This window comes from Myxocyprinus asiaticus, chromosome 5 (assembly GCF_019703515.2).
Source record: "Myxocyprinus asiaticus isolate MX2 ecotype Aquarium Trade chromosome 5, UBuf_Myxa_2, whole genome shotgun sequence".
NCBI classification, from domain to species: Eukaryota; Metazoa; Chordata; class Actinopteri; order Cypriniformes; family Catostomidae; genus Myxocyprinus; species Myxocyprinus asiaticus.
The window spans coordinates 34,432,197-34,452,988 of NC_059348.1; the positions used below are offsets into that span (position 1 = coordinate 34,432,197).

The 20,792-nt window shown below is 39.3% G+C and overlaps 1 pseudogene; it reads right to left on the minus strand.

Annotated features, from left to right (window-relative positions):
* Nucleotides 1-12,384: 12,384 nt before the first annotated feature.
* LOC127441096 (uncharacterized) lies at nucleotides 12,385-17,113 on the minus strand (annotated as a pseudogene).
* Between the last annotated feature and the right edge of the window lie 3,679 nt (nucleotides 17,114-20,792).

The following is a 20,792-nucleotide window of genomic DNA, read 5'->3' on the forward strand; positions in this document are numbered from 1 at the left end:
ATATCGTAATATAAGATAACGTGTTAATTGAACATTACTACATTAGTCATTACCTATAATGCTTAACAGTTTATTATGCATAAGATTATGTATGTATTACTTTATTAATTAAATTATAAAGTGTTACCCATTTAACTGTTATTTAAAAGAACAGTTAATCAAACCTATTAATTTAAAGAGATATTCAATATCAAGTTTTAGTAGTGTACTGTACACCATGCCAGCAAGAAACTGCTGACATACATTTTGTAAGATCAAATGAGACTATGATCAGTGTTGGGTAACCTTACTTTTAAAAGTAACTCGTTAGAATATTGCGTTACTCTTTAAAAAAAAGTAACTTAATAAAAAAGTTATGGAAATTTTTATGGAAAGTAAAGCGTTACTTTACTTTTGCGTTACTTTTTCCCTCACAGCCACTTTCTCTTCTGCTATGCATTCCATACAAATAAGCCATGCATTGCATACAAGAGACATTACAGGTCATGCTAGCTACTGTACAACACTTATGTCAAAACAACAGTAAACAAACAGATATTTAGAAAGTAGGTCATATCTATAATAAAGAATCAGTTACATGAATATGCATGATTTGTTTTTCCATCAACATGGCAGCCAATATGTCAATAATATGCCAATGAAGAATAAGTCTTACCTAAAGCAGCAACAAGTCCAACACTTGAACCTGCATCATATATGTCATCATGTGCTGTGTCCATCAACAATGCCAGAGTCAACTTTTTCAAAAGTCAGAATAAAATTCAGTGGGGAATGCCAGCCTAACAACTTCAAGGGATAAGTCTACTGAATAAATTAATATTTCTCACATGTCATCTCAGTGCATGCTTGTTTGATTTGATCCATGGCGAGTACAGGCACCACAACTTCAAAGGCACACATTGATACAACGTTTTTAATGCTACCAAAATATCATAAAACCATTTGTTTCATAAATCAAACTACTTGTTTATTATAAAACAAAAATGTAGAATATTTTTAGAAACTAAGACATTTTCTCTGCACTGTAAAAAGTTGCTGTAAATTTACGGCCAAATTCCTGCAGCAATCTACTGTGATTCTTAAATACAACAGTTTGCTGTTAAAAAAATTTGCATTCTGGGAGATCAAGAGCAGGCTCACAGTGAAGTGACTAGTTTTATGATAAATAGCTGTTTGAGTGCCTTTGTTTGCAAGGCATTAGGGGAAAATGAACATTCAAAATAAAGATATCATCTTGGGGAAAGCTAGTGACATTTTGAAACCCCGTCTAATGAGAAGTCAAATTACAAAAAATATAAATTAACATTCAAAGCAATGTACATATTAAATGTAAAATGTTGCCAGGATTGAACAGTATATTTTTTAATGAAAAAAAACAACAACAACCTGTATGCAGTAAAATAAGAGTATGGCACTGCATTGTGGGTTATAATGGTGAAATACCCATAAGCCTTTGCGCTTAAATAAGTATGTATGCTTTAGCAATGCACTGGGGCTACTAAAAAAGAAAAGAAAAGAAAAGAAAAGTAAAGAAAAGAAAAGAAAAAACATGTACAAAGTCTTTATTCAGACTTAATAGAAGTCTTGGTTTTATTTAATGTTATTGTTTTGTTATCAATAGTGGTGTTTTGTTTGAAGTCACCATTATGGTGATTCGTGTTCACTTGAGCTGGCACCTTGGACTTTTTTTATTATTATATCATGTTATTCCAGCCAGTCAATTTGTGTTGTAAAACACAAGTTATTGCACTGTGCTACTTGGAAGACAAAACCTAAGGTCACACTGAATATCTGATTCTACCTTGCAAATGTCACTATATGTGGCAATAGTGATGCATTACACATAAAAACATAAAAGCAAAAACAGTAAAGAATATTTCAACAAAATTATATCAGCAAATTTAGTGTTTGATGTTGTTGATGAATTTACAGCATAACACATGTTGTTAACAAGACACACACAGATATCAACTCTTGGCATACAAAACACAACAATGGTGACAATTAACAAACATACTTTTACGTAAAAAAGTAAAAACTGAACATTAAAATACAAGTAACTTAATGAAAACAAATCAAAATAAACCAGTAAATAGTAAAAAAAAATCAAAGTTTTTTCTTCACATCGCAGTGCATGCTGGGAACTTAGCTGTTAATTTCAACAACAGTAGATAGTATGTAATTTGACGGCTATATGCTGCTAACTTACAGTTGTATACTGTAGCTGTAAAAACAGTATCTAGCTGTTCATTTCAACAACAGCAAGACACCGTTAATTTTACAGTAACTTGCTGGCAACACTGCTGCCAGTTCTTTACTGTTTTTTAACGGGAAAATCTTTAACAGTGTGCGTACACAAACCATGTAGAACGCTGCTTGGAGTCACTGATCCAGATTCAGCTTTTCTCATCCCATTTTCCCAGTTACAGGGAACTCTAACACAGAGCAGTTCAGCTGCATAAGTCCGTGAATTGAGCGAGTATTTCACTCTGTTTATCATGTAGTGTCCAGTGGAAGACTAGTCTTATAATCCCTCTGCCTAAATGCGTTTAATTATTTTTTTAATGCAGTGTGTATAAACACATGTATCAATCGCATTTCACTCAACCTAATGTTGTTCACCTCACATCACACTAAAAACACGAAATGCGCATGTGCGTTAGCGAGTTGATTGACAGGCGATGTCTGTATCTAAAAGGTGATTGGCTCTTTTACCTGCAAGGTGGGACTTCCTTTCTACATCCATTGACTGTTGGGTGCTAGAGCTTCTTGACTGGGTGTTCCAATTTCTCCCATTCATTTAAATAGAAGTGACTCCTCACCTTGTGCTAAACAGTCTCTGGCCTCACACTCTATAGAAATACAATGCCAATCATGCACATCACCTCCCCGAAGTTTGCACATTTTTACTCCTGATTTCTCGCAATTCAGGGACAGCAGAGGTGTACAAAAGCAATGCATTAAAAAGTAACTCTGATATTATGGTCTAAAATAAAAAATATATATAGCGTGCAGGTGTTGTGTTAATTAGGCAGCGGCTGGTAATAAGCGTTGCTAAGCAACACCCGCAACAACACGAGCGAAGACACACAAAACAAACTGGGGCTGAATCTTCCCATGACAGTACCCCCTCCCTACATGCGCCCCCTGCCACACTCAGGGCTGGTGACTTGCCATTGGTGGAACCTGTCAATGAGGGAATGATCAAGTATGTCCTGTGCAGGGACCCAACATCTCTCCTCCGGACCGTAACCTTCCCAGTCCACCAAATACTGGAACCCGCGCCCCCTCCACGTGGAATCCAGAATACGCTTGACCAAATAAGCGGGTTCCCCATCTACGAGATGCAGCGGTGGAGGAACAGGAATGGGCGGATTTATCAGAGAGTGAAAAACAGGCTTAATTTTAGAGATGTGGAAAGTGGGGTGGACCCTCCTGTATGCTGGAGGCAATTTTAGATGGACTGTTACCGGGCTAAGGATCTTGGTAACAGGGAATGGGCCAATCAATTTGGGAGCAAGATTATTGGAGATGGAATGCAAAGGAATATCCTTAGAAGAAAGCCACACTTTTTGACCTACTACGTAGATGGAATGCTTAGACTGGTTGTGATCGGCTTGGGCCTTAGAGCGGCGTCCCACCTGGATGAGAGTCTGTATGGCTCTCTTCCAGGTGCGACGGCACCTCTGGATGAACGCATGGGCAGAGGGGACCGTGACTTCGGGTTCCAGTGCTGGAAATAGAGGTGTCTGGTAACTTAAACTAGTCTGAAACGGAGGTAGGCCCATGGATGAAACTGGCAAAGAGTTGTGTACGTACTCCACCCACGCAAATTGCTGACTCCAAGAAGAGGGATTGTGGGAAGCCAAACACCATCAAGTTCTCTCCAGGTCCTGATTCGCTCGCTCAGCCTGCCCATTGCTCTGAGGATGTTTGGCAGAATTGGCAGGTCAGCTTCCTTGGGCCAGCGAAACTCAGTCTTGGTGGAGTTCAGGTCCATCAGTGGCACGGCTAGTTGGCTGTAATTGTGAATAAAACGGCGGTAAAAATTGGCAAAACCCAAGAATCTCTGCAGGGCCTTGCGAGAATCCGGGGTTGGCCAATCTACCACAGCCTTAATCTTAGCTGGGTCAACCTGAATCCCCTCCGGTGACAAGATGAATCCCAGAAAGGTTACCGATCATGCGTGGAACTCACACTTCTCGGCACTGACAAAAAGCCCGTTCTCTAGCAGCCGTTGGAGCACTCATCTGATGTGCCGAACATGTTCCTTGAGAGAATGAGAACAAATCAGAATAGCATCCAGGTAGGCAAAAATGAACTGATCAATAATATCTCTCAGCACATCATTGACTAATGCCTGGAAGACTACGGCGGCATTGGTTAAGCCGAAAGGCATCACCAGATGCTCAAAGTGCCCCCTAGGGGTCTCAGGTCATGGTACTCCATGGGAACTCTGGAAACATCCACCGGTTCTTCCTGCAACACAGAACAAGAAACGGGATTGGCACAGATAAAAGACAAGAAGCATGACAGAAAGTACTCCAAGCCAAAATCATGTTGCCAGACCAGCATATGTGAGGATTGTGTGGATAACCATGAATGTCCTAGGACGACTGGGGTGAGTGGAGAGTCAATGACGTAAAATGAGGTGAGTTCAGAATGATTACCGGAGACAATGAGGTTTAAGGCGGTGGTGCAGTGAGTTATTTCCGTAAATTGAGTGCTGCGTAGAGTATTGACCGGAATCTTGACATTGAGAGTAGATGTGGGGATCTTGAGAGCCTTGACCAGAGAAGCATCAATGAGGTTGGCTTCAGCACCAGAGTTGACTAGGGCTTGACAGGAGTGATGCAGAGAACCCCACTGCAGTCGTACCGGGAGGAGAGTGGAAGATGAGGATTTCCGTTTAAATGAACTACCCACCAGTAACCTCTGAACTACTGGTGGGCGCTCTCTTTTACAGGACAGGAACATGCTTGATGATCTGGAGATCCACAGTAGAGACACAGACCTTGTGTGCATCGGCGATTCTTCTCCTCCCGGGACAACTGAGCTCTGCCCACCGGCATGGGTTCTCCCTCTGATGACTGGCTGACCACAACCTGATTTAAAACTCCCCTGGGAGGTGACGTAGCATACGGAAGATGCTCATGAGTTGCTGTGGATCCTAGACGCGAGCGACGCTGAAGATGTGCATCCACTCGAATAGCAGGATCAGCCAGTCCATCTAAAGTCTTGGGTAGATCCAGAGCATAGATCTCGTCCTTGATGCGGTCAGCCAACCCATGCAGGAATAAGTCCCACTGCGCCTCCTCGTTCTAGTTGCAACTAGCAGCAAGTGTCCAAAACTCGATGGAAAACTCTGATACTGATAGCGTTCCTTGGTGAAGTTTGGCTAAAGCACGTGCTGCCTCTCTGCCATGCGCTGCACGGTCGAAGACCTTCCGGAGTTCATCAGCGAAGGACTGGAACGAGGTGCAACATGGATGTTTCTGTTCCCACACTGCCGTTCCCCACAGACATGCCCGACCAGTCAGCAGCGAAATAACATAAGCCATCTTGGATTGCTCGGTGTGAAATATAGATGGCTGCAAGGAAAAAGCCAGAGAGCACTGAGATAAAAAAATCTCTGCAAAAGTTAGGCTCACTCGAATAGGATGCTGGAGGGTTGATCTGAGGTTCAGATCGTGAAGCAGTGGGTGCTGCTGACACCGGTGGTGGCGGCAGTGGCGGTGTGGGCACAGGGGACTTATCTTGAGATGACAGTCGCTGGACAAGGGAGGAGAGCTCAGTGAATTGTGCTGCCAAAACTTTGATTGCTCGCCCGGTGGATCTTGCGACCTCCTCTTGTTGAGCGAGACAGGAATCCTGACAAGTGAGGAACTGCTGGATTTCGGCGAGTCCTGCTGGGTCCATGATAATGGTCGGATCGTTAGGTTAGGATAAATAGAGGACCCAGATGCAGGTAACAGTTCATATGATATTTTATGAATAATTGGGTGGTAAACACAGCAGGTGAAAAACAGCAAGAGAAGTCCAATGGCGAAGATGATGATGATGACGATGAAGCTTGTCAGGCAATGACTGCAGTGAGGTGGGATGATGAAGGCAGAGAAGACCAAATGCAGAGAGTACTGAGAGAGATATTAGATTGGAGCACAGGAAAACAGTTAAAGAGTAAATCCAACTAAAAAACAAGAAATAAACATGAGCATGAGAGCAGTAGTGGTTCTAGCTTGTATGGTGTCCTGGGCAAAACCTGCTTCAACACACCCCCAAAGTTGTTGACCAGGGGGGGTCTGTGTGGGTGCCTCGTGCCGCCCCCCCCCCCCCCGCAAGATGCTACCCTGGGCAACTGCCTATATCGCCCATGCCTAAATCTGGCACTGCAGGAGAGAGATAAAAAAGACTCACAGCACACAAGAACGATCCGACAAACACAACTCACACAAAGGGCTGCTTATAAGGGAGAAAGGAGATAGTATGCAGGTGTCGCGTTAATCGGGCAGCGGCTAGTAGTGATTAATGCCACACCCGCAACAACACGAGCGAAGATACACAAAACAAACCGGGGCTGAATCATCCCATGACAGTGCCCTGCAACTCTCTGTCTGAGATGTGGATGAAAAGCTGTGGGTTATCAATCTCAACATGGCTGTTATGCAGTGGTGAATTCTCAGGGCCAGCAAAGCCTTCTCTGCTGGCCTAACATGCCAAATAAATAAATATTTTTCATCCTTTCATTCTCAATCACCTTTTTGCCTATGTATTTTTAATCACTTTCCACTCTTAATTAATCTACAAACAAACAGAGAATTTATTCCTTGATGCTTACAAGCGAAGTGTGACAGCTGTTTTACAAATCGCAATCCCGAGCTCATTAGCAGAAGCAGCATGTGAGTCTGAGCTCCACCCCCTCAGGCCTTCAGAATTTCCACAGAATCCCTCAACAGTGCAAATGAATGAGCAACTAAAGACAGATTGTCAGATTCATCAATCAGATTGATCAATCAGATTGATTTATTTGTTCTTGGTGGGTGTGATCTTTAGGATATGTCCCGGTCGAGGCCTTCTAGCTGGCTTTGAGTGATGCAATCACACTTTAAGTGATATACGTAATTTGAAAGCGAAGAACGCGAGATCGTCATCGCTGCTGCTATCGCCATTGAGAAAGAGATCCTTATGGATTTAAAAACATGAGATGTTCTGCATGACCGTTTGATTGGTTAATTTATTAAACAGGAAAGGAGGACTGATGTTCACTTCAAGTAAATTGGTAAGTGCTTTTTGCATTGTTATAGCAACATCAGGAGTTTTCTAAGTGTAAATTAGGCTGCTTGAGCATTCAGTGTCAGATCAAGTTTTGAAAAGTAGTGCTGCATTCCATTCAACTCGGAAAGTCGGATTTGATAACTTCCTACTAGGAAAAGTGCAATGGAATGCATATTGAAGTCAGAATTACAACTTGTAGGCTCGTGCAGAAATTTTCAACTCCGATTTCGCCGAGATGCAGGGGCATGATGTCACACAAACATGTGGACACTCAGGGAGATATACAAAGTAAGTGATAAACATTCACTTTATTAAGTAATATCGATAAATGAGTTCGTTTCCACATTATATGATGTTAAATCTTGTTTAATAAACGCCTGTAGAAACAGGTGTATAAAACATTATAATCTCTTTTGATAATCGTACACCTGAAGCACAAATGCTAGCACTGCAGCCTTGTTTAACAGTTGGGTTGATAGGAGACATCTCTAATGAGAGTCAAACCCCTGCTAACTAATGGGAGCGTTGCAGTTCCAAATATCGGGAAATGGAATGCATTTATGGTCGGTGATATCAAGTAGGAATATCCCACATCCAGCTTGAATGGAACGCAGAATAACCGTGTACCCTGATGAAACAAAATTTATTGCAAGCAACATTTAAATCGCAAATATTATTGGATATATTTTTCCAGGTATTATATACCTCTTTGGTAGATTCATATGAAAAATTATGATTTTTGACATTCATTTCACAAAGCAGTCATGCTGCAGTTAAAATTAGGCTTGCTTGATCATTAAGTGTCATTTCAAGTTCTGGCTTTCATGCATGGACGTGTTTTTAAAATGTCAGTTGGTATTATTATTTGACTGCCACGTTATGTATGATAGGGCATATGGTAGGCATAGCGTCTTATTCATTGTGAAACTGTGTTTTCTTAATGGCATGAATTGCACTGAAGGCCTAGATTTAAAATGCATGGCCCGTGGCTGCTGTTACAGTAAAATGCAGGATTCAGCCTCCTACCTGAATAATTAAGGCTCTTTTGTTTCACTGACCTAGCTTTAAACTTTCTGGTGAAATGTGTAACATCCTCTCTACACATTAAAGTTCCCAATGTTCACAAGCATTCCTATTTAACACCTAAACATTCCGATGTTTTCTTATTATCCTGATCAAACACTGTTCCACTAAGTTCCACTAAGTAATGGAATTCAGGACTTCAGAAAATCAAGATGTAATTTTTCCAAATCAAAAACAAGTCTCTGAGTCAATAAAGACTACATGTCTTGTAGTGATTCAGACTGTCTAGCTTTTTATAGATTCAAGAAGAGCAACAAGGCTACAACCTTATCTTAAATTGAATCTTGGAGAATAACCTGAAGCGTACCAGACAACTCCATCTGAACCAACAGTTCAAAATGTTCCTCATGGGTTGTCAAGCTTGCCCTTTTAAATCTTGAATGTTGCACTGACTGTGCAATCACATGCTTCAGAGCCTGCATGAGGAACTTGTGTGGATCTTCTTATGCACCACAGCACTGACAATCTCCTTTCCTTCTCCCTCCTGTATATGCACAACAGTAGAAACACAGCTTTGGGAATTTATCTATAATAAAAATGCTTAATAACAGACAAAACTAAAATGTAGGTTGTGCCATTTTGATTATAGTGATTATTATTGATTATATTTTATTGATTATATTTTACATTATACATATATATATTGTATATGCACTGGTGGCCAAAAGTTTGGAATAATGTACAGAATTTATGGAAAGAAATTGGTGGCATTCAGCTGATCACAATGTAAAGTCAGGACATTAATATCGTGAAAAATTACTATTACAATTTGAAAAATTGACAACAAAGAGTTGTCATAAAAAAATCCTCCATGTGCAGCAATGACAGTTTTGCAGATCCTTGGTATTCTAGCTGTCAGTTTGTCCAGATACTCAGGTGACATTTCACCCCACGCTTCCTGTAGCACTTGCCATAGATGTGGCTGTCTCGTCGGGCACTCCTCATGCACCTTACAGTCTAGCTGATCCCACAAAAGCTCAATGGGGTTAAGATCCATAACACTCTTTGCCAATTATCTGTTGTCCAATGTCTGTGTTTCTTTGCCCACTCTAACCTTTTCTTTTTGTTTTTCTGTTTCAAAAGTGGCTTTTTCTTTGCTTATTCTTGCCATAAGGCCTGCACCCCTGAGTCTTCTCTTTACTGTTGTACATGAAACTGGTGTTGAGCGGGTAGAATTCAATGAAGCTGTCAGCTGAGGACATGTGAGGCGTCTATTTCTCAAACTAGAGACTCTGAAGTACTTATCCTCTTGTTTAGTTGTACATCTGACCTTCCACATCTCTTTCTGTCCTTGTTTAGAGCCAGTTTTCCTTTGTCTTTGAAGACTGTAGTGTACACCTTTGTATGAAATCTTCAGTTTTTTGGCAATTTCAAGCATTGTATAGCCTTCATTCCTCAAAACAATGACTGTCTGACAAGTTTCTAGAGAAAGCTGTTTCTTTTTTGCCATTTTTGACCTAATATTGACTTTAAGACATGCCAGTCTATTGCATTCTGTGGCAACACAAAAACAAACACAAAGACAATGTTAAGCTTCATTTAACAAACCAAATAGCTTTCAACTGTGTTTAATATAATGGCAAGTGATTTTCTAGTACCAAATTAGCAATTTAGCATGATTACTCAAGGATAAGGTGTTGGAGTCAAAATAAAAATAAAAAATGTTTTAAATTCTACATAAATAATAAAATTTTGGAAATGTGTAACCAAAGTAATGTACTTACTGTAATAATAATTTACTTAACTGAATGTAAAAATGTATTTTTTTTACTTTCTGACTAAACATTTGATTACAGTAACTAATTGCTTGTAATCAGATTACACCCAACACTGGTCACAACCCACAAGTAATAGCAGCATGTGCTCAAACTGCATCAGAAATGTCCTTTACTGATCTGGTCCCACTTTATATTAGATGTCTTTAACTACTATGTACTTATGTAACAGGAGCCAGCTGGTAGGTAGCTGTGCAGTATGTAAACCTCATGACCCTGGCCTCAAGAGGCGCACTAGTGACTAACGCTAGACGCTGTAGCCTTTAGTCTCCTCGTTAGTGTCGAGCAGGACCAGTGACAGTAGTGCTGTGACCCGGATGGAAGTGAGGTTTAGGGGGGTGAGTGTAACGGGAGCCAGCTGGTAGGTAGCTATGCAGTATATAGTGCTCAAGAGCCACACTAGCAACTGACGCTATAGCCTTTAGCCTCCCATGCCTGAGACGCCGATTCGAGTCCCGTTCGGAGCGGGTCGATCAGGACCGGTGACACTTGCGCATTTGATACAATGTACTAATTATGTAAATACATGTTGTTGCATTGTAATTACATTTGTAGTAACACTATTAACCTCACCCCTAACCGTACCCCTACTCCTAAACCTACCCATACCTCAACCTTAGTAGCAGCAAATGTGAATCTTGTCAGAATTTTTCAGAACAGCATATAGTACATAGTAGTTAAAGACTACTAAACATAATAAATGATTACCAATTATTTTATTGTGGTCTGTTTTATTGAACTTGCAACACTACTAAAATGCATATACTGTACTATATTATATGACTATGTGTGCACCTTTATGCATATACATTCATATTCATATTAATTTCTCAACAGCCATGTTTCACTTACATTGTACATCACTGTCAAGAAGCATCATCTAATAAATCGAAATCTTTGGTCAAGGCTCAGATGCCTTCTGCCATGTCATAAATTGGACTTCTGGGCATTACTGTACATTTAATCATAACAGTCATAACAGAATATATATATATATATATATATATATATATATATATATATATATATATATATATATATATATATATATATATATATATATATATATAAAAACATTTTTTTTTTTTTTTTTTTTTTCAAACAAACTCACTGACAGTGACTGCATTAAAATGAGAGACTCTGCAGCACTGCTGAGTACAGCACACATAACTATACCACTAATTTATGTTTTCTTATGCAGAGGACATATTTACCCTTATTACCATTCAGGGCCTTTTCCCATCCACTTAATGACATTCAGCTGGTCCCCAGGTATGCAGGCCATAGAGAGGTGCAGTCAGCACAAACCAGACTCATGCTGACAAAGAGGCATTAAGCCACAGTTTAAAGTCTCATAGCCTTTTCTCTATCCGTTCTCTAAGCCAGACTAGGGCTAGTGAGAAAATAAGACATGAGCCACAGCAGACATGCCAATAGTATTAAGAGAGAAGTGAAGTTGCTTAGTCTGCACAAAGTGCACATGGGTAACTTATCCCTACTAATTTCTTACACAGGTTACCTGTCGGAATGAAATGTGTCAATAAAATCTGTAATGTGTTCCTGGGAGGGTGTGGTGGATAATCCAAGCATTAAATTTTAAGTGCTTCATCAGTTCTCTTTTTACAAGTGAATTCAGATTTGTCCGCTGAAGGACCCACTATGCATATTTAATCATGTTCACTGTCGTTCTGAGTAGTCATTAGTGTTACTGTGTTGGCATACCTTGTTCTTTTAAAACATTCATCACGTGCATTCACTTTTCAACTGCCTGTGATTCTGATCTTTCTGCTGTTGCATTGTACATTCATATTAAATACTGCCTAATCTTACTACCTATGATCTAAAGGTATAACTTTTAAAATGTATAATCAAGAGCACTGTATAGCCAGTAACATACATGTCATGAAAGAGTTTTGCTGTGCTGAAATATGCAATCATACACATGTTATAAAGTTCTTATGTAAGCAGTTTAGAAAAATGTGTTGAATGCATATGCATTAATATGCATTTAAATTTGTGAAATGCAAGCTAGTGCATACACTCAAGCAGATTCTAAAAACACCAACATTTCAATTTCAAGTCATTTATTTCTTTTAAAATTTGAAAACATTAAGTATAAAATGTAGAGGAAAACAGAGAGGGGAGAGGCATTGTTTATATCAGTGGTAGAAAGTGTTAGAAACTACATTAAACATCTATAAAAGGATCATATAACAAATCAAAAGGAAAAAGTAGCATACAACACAGGAAAATTGTTTACATAGAAGTAGTATTAGACATGTTCAAGTACCCTAACCCTACTCTATATAATCCATAAATACATAGATTGCTTCACATCACCATCAATAATACCCCTAAATCTCATGAATCCTACAAATTTCCCAACATGACATATCGCAGGCAGAATTACACATATCTCAAGAGTATTTAATCCTCTTCAGCACAGAAATGATTCTTCTCTTTTGTGATCCTGAGTTGCTTCTCTTGCACAGCTTTGAGTTCAGTCTTTGTGACCAAGTGGTTCTCCTGTCAGCTATTTGTATCTACATGTTTGTATTTGTTCTCATCCAGTTTCTACAGGAGAGGGTTACTTTTCTCTTTTCTTGTAGCCACCCATATATCCTCTCAGGAAGTCCTCAAACTGGGGAACTAGATATACAGGAGCCACATGTTCAGTTACAGGGTTGACATGATGTTGTTCCTGCTGGGCTGGCTCATGTTTTTGTTCCTCAGCTGTAGATTCTGCTCTGTGCAGGTGGCAGTTGTAATCAATTTCTGGGTCACAGTTGGGGTGGGGCTCAATGATGCCATCTTTCACCATCTTAGCTTCCTCTGCTGCAGTGGACAGCTGAATGGCAAACTTACCACAGTTGGGGTCATAAGGGTGGCAGTCTCATTTAGAACTGGCAGCACTGGCCTTCAAGTCTTGATTCTCCACTGGGGTGCAGTCCTTATCGTAGAACATGTAACAGTCATAGCCTTCTTTGGTCTTCCCATGAACACCCAGTCGGTGACGGGTCTGAAACTCTGGGAGGAGTAGAGGGGGTTTCTTGAGAGCAGCGGCTCCACCCATTAGACAATAAGGATCATAGCGAGGATCGCAAGCCAGGTTAAGTGGTGCTGGGTCATCTTTTGGAGTGTACTCCAAGACAGGCTTAGTGAGACCAGATAGCTTGGTGGCTGTAAGAGGGTTGCAGTCCTCATCAAACAATGGGTTGCAATATATCTCTTTAGGGGCCTCTGTGCTCTCAGCAGTTTGGGCTGCAGGTGCGATTACATTGGTCACACAGAGCACGTCAGTGGCAGGGTTACAAGTAGGGTACAGGTGATGCAGACCTGAAGGTGCTCTTGCAACCAGCTTGGGCTGGCAGTAAGGATCTTTGGCAGGATCACAGCTAAGATGAGCATAAGAGGGTAGAGCGCCAAGAAAAGGCTTGTAGCCATAAGCAGCACGCAAGTGGTACTGCAGGCACTCAGTGTCTGATGGGTTGCAGATCCGCAACAGCTCCGCCCTCTGCTCAGCTGACAGGAAAGGCTCCAGGACTGGAACGTAGTAGTAGAGGGGGCCTGGTGGGGTTTTCAGAGGCAGAGGGAGCAGAGGGGTCAGGATTGGAGCAGGGACTTTTGCAGGGGCTGGTGCTGGGGCAAGTGAAGGCTCCTCTTCTGCAGCTTTTGGTCGAACAGCATAGATGCAGTAGGGGTCGAGGTATGGGTTGCACACTGTCACGATAGCTTGTTTCACAGGTAAAGGCATGACAAGCTTAGCTTTGGGTTTGCTGGTGGATTCTGCAATGCAGTCTGGATCATCTGAGTTGGCACAAGCTTTGTAAATTTCGCTCAGGTGAGTGAGGTAATGGTTAAAAGAGCGGCCCTCTTCTGCTCTGTGCTTATTCTGCAGGTAAGCAAGGTAAATGCGATCCATGTCTTCAACCTGTGAAATAATCACAGAGAAAATGAACAGCCCGATTTGTGATTTACTTGAACTCTGTTCAACGCAACTTCTGAGAGCTTAACATACAGTATCTGTAGAACAGGTCTTGGCAACTTTAAAGGGATAGTTCCTACAAAAATGATAAATTCTTTCATCATTTACTGACCCTCATGTTGTTCAAACCCATATGACTTTCTTTCTTTCATGGAAAACAAAGAGAAATGTTAGTCAGAACCATTCAGTTTTGTCGTATTTGTTTTTGTACAATAAAAGTGAATGGGGACTGAGGCTAACATTCTGCTTTACATATCCTTTTAAAATCCAAAGAAGAAAGAGAATCATATAAGGTGGAACAACAAGAGGTTGAGTAAATAATGACAGAATTTTCATTTTGTTGTGAACTGTCCCTTTAAGGTAAGTAAAGCAATGTTGTAAGCGCTGTTGGGTGTAATCTAATTACAAAGTAATTAATTACTGTAATCTAATTACCTTTAAGTACAAAAAAAGACTTAATTTACTAAATAAATTTTTGTAATCAAATTACAGTGACTGACTTTCAATTAAGTTAATTACTTTTAATTACTTTACTTGGGTTTATCACATTTCTAAACTAATATTATAAATGTAAAATTCATATCCAATCTGTTTGTGTTTCGTGACAACTAAAGGGCATGCGCCCCCGAGCAACATAATTTTGAATTTATTGAGCAGAAAAACAAGCTTTTCTGTGAAAAGTGTTTCAGAAAGTAACTTAAAAGTAATTAGTAATGTGATAAATTTTTCGATGAAGTAATCAGTAAAGTCAGTAATCTGATTACAATTTTAGAGTAATAATTATTCATATGTATTGAATTACTTTTTTTTATTATTCGACTTACCCAACACTGAATAATAAGTCTTACCACATGACACAAAACTGCAGTGCACAAAGTACAAAGAAAGACTGTGACCATGGCTCCCTTCTCTATCTTCCATTTTTGCTATTAAGGCCACTCACTCCTTCCTGATTGTTGGTCTCCATAAAGTATTTATACCAGCCCCAGAAATCAGGGAGACGTCTGTAGTAGGCAATGTTCCTCCTGTTGCGCACCAGCCTCCTCAGTGCTGATTTGCTGTCTGACTTTTCCTCAGGAGCAGCCTCAGTAACTGAATCAATACATGAAAAAAGTGTGCCATCAATATATGAATATCACTATAAAGTTTCAGAGTTTGTTTTATACAGTGTATCTTTATCTGATGATATGCTGTAGCTGTTGAACGCCTCTAGATAGTACTTGTAAAGGTGAAGGTTTTGAAGGAATCTTGAAGTTTGTGCTTAAATTAAAAGTAGTTTTTTAAGAAAAATATAAAAGACTGTGCAGAGCTGTTATCTAGGCCTAAGAACTGTATAATACGAGCTCAGGCCCATCCCCAACTAAACCCAAAAACCATTGTGAAAGAAATGCCTGCTGACACCCTTGACATTCTACATAAATAATACAGTTATTCAGGCTATACGAATACTGATAGATAAAATATACAGACCACAGATTACCTTAGTTGAGCCTGTTTTTGAGACCATTTGTTAAATTTGCAGCACAATGATTTACATTTAATGGCCATTATCTCACATGAGGGTGCACACACATACACACACACACACACACACACACACACACAAAGAGTCCAACTCACCATCCTCTTCTCCATGGTGCCCTAGAGGACTAGCACTCAGAAAGTCTGTGTCAGACATTAACAAAAAAGAAACATAATTGTTACGAACCAAATATCACACTGCTCAAATGAAGGAAAATGCCAGCCAACTAATATGCCCCTTAAGTGCACAGCAGGCACTTCTCTCATCATTGGAGCCTGTACCTAATTCTGCTCATTACCATTCCATCTCTCCTCTCTGAGCACTGTAAAAGTGCTTCGTAAAATGGGACTACCAGGACCCCCTGCAAGTCTACCTGTTAAACTACAAAGATATTGGGCGACTAGCCTAGAGGCTACTGCTGCTGTAAATACCACACTGCTGTATAATAAAATGAAGGATGTAAAATTTTTGAACATGTCACATTCTTTATGGCATATTTCTGCACCTCCCGTTGGTCTCTTTAGATGTTTATGGCTCATGGAAAAAAGTACAGTCAACTTATAATTGCAAGGGTTGTGCCTTTCTCTTTGCAAAAAAGGTGCACTGTCTGAAAGAAATCACTTCACAAAATGGTTCACAAAAAGATCTCATAAGAATAATGCACAATGTTCATTAGTTGTATTTGGATTTTTAGAGAGAGAGACAAAGTTGAAGACCCTGCAATTACATAATCAAAGGGGTTTTTGTCTCAGAGCTTGTAGAGTCATTTGTGACATGCTTTCCAATGCTGCAATGATTCACATTATTTATGACATTTATGAGCAAAGTTTGAATTGTGATCATCATCTACAAAATATTCAAGTGAACAGTTCTTGATTCTTACCTGGCATAAAGACAGTTGCAAGAGCAATTCCACAGATAATAAGTGTAAGTTTGGCCATTTTTCTTCTTTAATCGACTCCTGAAAAATAAAAATAAAAAACACTTTTGAAATATACACTTGTTCAAATGCAATATGTAATTATTTTTTTGTCTTCTAACTGTGAACAATTGCTTTCAGTTTAGAATTATTACTTCTTTTGCTCACTTTTCCCTTTTTTCCAGTTCCTTTTTATACAGTAGGTGTAGATAACTTTTTGACTTGTTGTCCATCGGCATGTTGTCCATAAGGCATGCAATGAACAATACAACTGACATGATAAGCAGAACTTTCCTTAACCAATTTAATTTTATGTGTTTTATATAGTTGTCAATGTATAACTGCCATATTTGCTATCTCAGTGAGCATACCTCAATTCATTCATATATTGAGAGTATGTGCAGTATATAAGCTTTCAACCCCAAGTAACTGGATGACAAAAGGAATCATGTCATAATCACTTACTTGTTTCAGCAGAAAGTTTTGAAGAGACCAAGTTGCTGGTGGGCTCTGAAGGGGTGTAGTTAACTCCTTTCACAACATCTGCATTCCACTGCAGACCCCTCTGAGGTGCTGCTGCGGTGGGCAACATTTTTAAAGAGCTCATGATCATTAAGAACAAAAAGGCATGTCATATGTCAGGGGCTTGCTGTTACCCTTACTGGGATTGGCTCTCGCAAAATTAGCTCATCGACCAATGAGAGTCCTGTAATTAGGAGGAAAAGCAGCAAGATCCAGCTTGGTTGAGGGAGCCGGAGGGATGAAGAGAAAATGAAAGAAATACCTTTTTTACTGTTTGATGAATGGGGTGCCACATCTACCCCTGAGCTGCAAACATGTCATAAAACCTCCAGAACTGAACTTAAAATTGGGTACTTTTCCCATTCTGGCTCACAAATAATGGATTTATCAGCTCAAGTGCTGAGATCACTCTTTACGATACTGCTACCATTGCAGGCATGCTTTGCTCAATTTTATAAAGATTTAGCAGCAAGTAAGATGAAGTTCTATCTGTTTCTATTCACACATAGCTTAAAAATTTTCTTTTTATCATTAATATATTTAATACATTACTCTAAAAACATGTCCTCTCGCTGCAACTAGGCTTATATAAAGATATCTTGGGTTTGTTTGAGTTTGTTCTTTTTCCACATCTAGGGCATTACAATCAGTCTTGGGTGTAATCTAATTACAAAGGAATGAATTACTGTAATGTATTTACTTTTTAGTACAAAAAGTAGTGTAGACCATTATATTTCAAATTCTTGTAATCAGATTAGAGTTACTGGTTTAATTAATTGAACTGATTTAAACAATATTTTAGATTTTGGAAAAATTGTAAACATAAATTATGTTAATAAGTACATCTCTTTACGTTTTGTGACAGCTGAAGGATGTGCACTCCTTAATGAGTAAATGAACAAGGAGGAAATAAAAACATTATTTTGAATTCATTGAGCAGAAAAACAAAAGCTTTTCTGTGAAGTGTTTTAGAAAGTAACATAAAAGTGGGGGCCTGGGTAGCTCAGTGAGTACTGACAGAGACTACCACCCCTGGAGTCACAGGTTCAAATCCAGGGTGTGCTGAGTGACTCTGGCCAGGTCTCCTAAGCAACCAAATTGGCCTGGTTGCTAGGGAGGTTAGAGTCACATGGGGCAACATCCTTGTAAGAATTAGGCTGGTTTAAGTATTTCTGTAACTGCTGATCTCCTGGGATTTTTACACACAACAGTCTCTAGAATTTACTCAGAATGGTGCCAAAAACAAAAAACATCCAGTGAGCAGCAGTTCTGCACATGGAAATGACATGTTGAATAGAGAGGTCAACAGAGAATGGCCAGACTGGTTCGAACTGACAAAGTCTATGGTAACTCAGATAACTGCTCTGTATATTTGTGGTGAGAAGTATAGCATCTCAGGATGCAGGTTGGTGCTGTTTTGGTGGCACGAGAGGAACCTACACAATATTAGGCAGGTGGTTTTAATGTTGTGGCTGATCAGTGTATCTGAGATAATTTACTTTATAGAGCACACTAAGATCCATATCCATTATTCTATATGTCATGAAGATAGGACGGCTGGATCAGCACGTCCACTTTGACATATATAATTAAACTTGTTTTACATAGCACATAAGCCTGCAATCCAGCCTGGAAGCAGCTGAGCACACAAACATGATATGGCCTCCTAATTTCAACATACCACATGTAGAAGAATGTGAGTTTTGGAACACCTGGCGCCAGAGAAAGCTTTTAAAAATCACGTATTAACATTTTTCCCTTCGCTGATGTTATTTCATTTGAATGAAACCATTGCAAGTTTGCAGCACATTCGATCTTTTTCCATTGTATGAAGAAAGAAGATTGGAGTATACACCATAGCTACATTTTTTCACTTTACCCATCTGTTAACCAAATCTACAGCAAATGTCCATATATGTTTCCACTTGCGGTTTGCACAAATAGCAAATGCGAGTAATGTTGCAATATGTCATGAACTTTACAAGTGCAAGTTTTTTTGTTTGAACGCTTGTGGCAGGACCAGTGTGGCAGGAAGGTCAATGTGATAAAACTCAGAGAAGTTCTGCTTTTTTTAACTTCCTTTTTCGCAAGGTCACCTGCATGTCTCTGTAGGGTTTACGAGATTTGAGACAAGTTAGTTTTAACATCTTCCCAGACTTAAAGGGGAAGAGCTTGGCTCCATTTACACATATCCACAAATGGTTTTCTTTAAACATTGGCTCAGAAAACCAACACTTTTGTAAAATAACTATATTTCTGCATTGTGTCTCCAAACCAACAGCACATGGTTTGCAAACAACAGCATCTCATTGAAAACTAAAGACCACTGTCAAAACAATTCATGCTTGTTTTTATGCTTAACATTTTTTGGTTAAACAGATGCAATGTGTATGACACCATGTAATTTACAAGCTTGTCATGCCAAAAGGGACATGTAATTTAATTTTACATGTTGTTTTCCAACATATTGATCACTTTTTGGAGGTGCCCATTAAAAACATGAAGCTGAAAATGTCTCTTCTATATATGTGAAAAGCTCATATTATGGAGCCATAACATTGTCAAAACACTTCACTATTAAAAACCCTGTTTCATGCACTGTGTTCATAACATTACATTAAACCTTATCTATTTAGCTGTGCTTTGAGATTGTTTGAAATGCCTTTGATTTAACAAATAAAACAACAGGAGTGCAGTTAAGCTTTTGTCTATTTGTCTTTCTATTAAATACTAAGCCAATTCAGATAAAATAAAAATGTAGCTAATTATTTTTGATTTTGGCTTGTCTGATTTTTATTTTGGCCCTAAGAATCATATCACACCACATTAAACAACTGACTTCAGAAAGAGATGGAATGGTAGTAAAAATCTCATGCTGTGGTTGAACATTTAAAGGACTACCAGACGCAGAATTATGGAAGAGTTTCTTTTTAATTGCTTTAGTATGTTTTGTTCACCTTTAAAATCAAACAAGAACTGTACAATTTTTCACTCTAAATCGTGGAATAATGTAAATATCTTTTAGATCTACTTTAATCATATCAAGAGGTGTTCTATAACTTTTTGTGCTTGAATACTTCAAAATGAACAATTTCAAGGTTCATTGTTCTGTGTCCAGTGGGCTTGTACTGCAGTGTAGTATAAATAATCTAATTAAATTCAAGTTAGTTACTGTATATGCTGAGCAGAAATCATACACACTAAACCAGGAGTTTGTTGCTGTTTTGCCGACTTAAGGAAAAATTGTGATGTATGGGTGCTGTTGTTTAGAGGTGCCTTGTGAGTAAATCACCAGTTGCTGCTGCTTAAAACTGTCCGATTTATGAGGAAGCCTGTGAATCCCCTTACCTGGTTAACCATCAAACAGGAAAGTAACCCTTATTTAACTGGTACCTGAATCAAAACATAATGAATACCTTAAGTCAGAGGCGTCTTTCATGGGTGGGAAGGGTGGTACATGTCCCTACCTCTTTTTGCCTTTGCCAATTTTGTACCCACCACTTTTTTAGTAAGTTACTAATACAGAAGAAACATTTCCAGTTCTTGAGCAGGAGTATCTGTTTTGCTCGTGTGCATTATAATAAGAGGCGATCCAGCGCTGGAGTTTGTTATTTTTAATGCTACGTTGAGTGCTCATTGAGGCTGTTATGAGTAACAGCGTGCAGCAATGTTGTCTCTTCCACGGCTCAGGCTCTTCCCAGTTAAATTGTA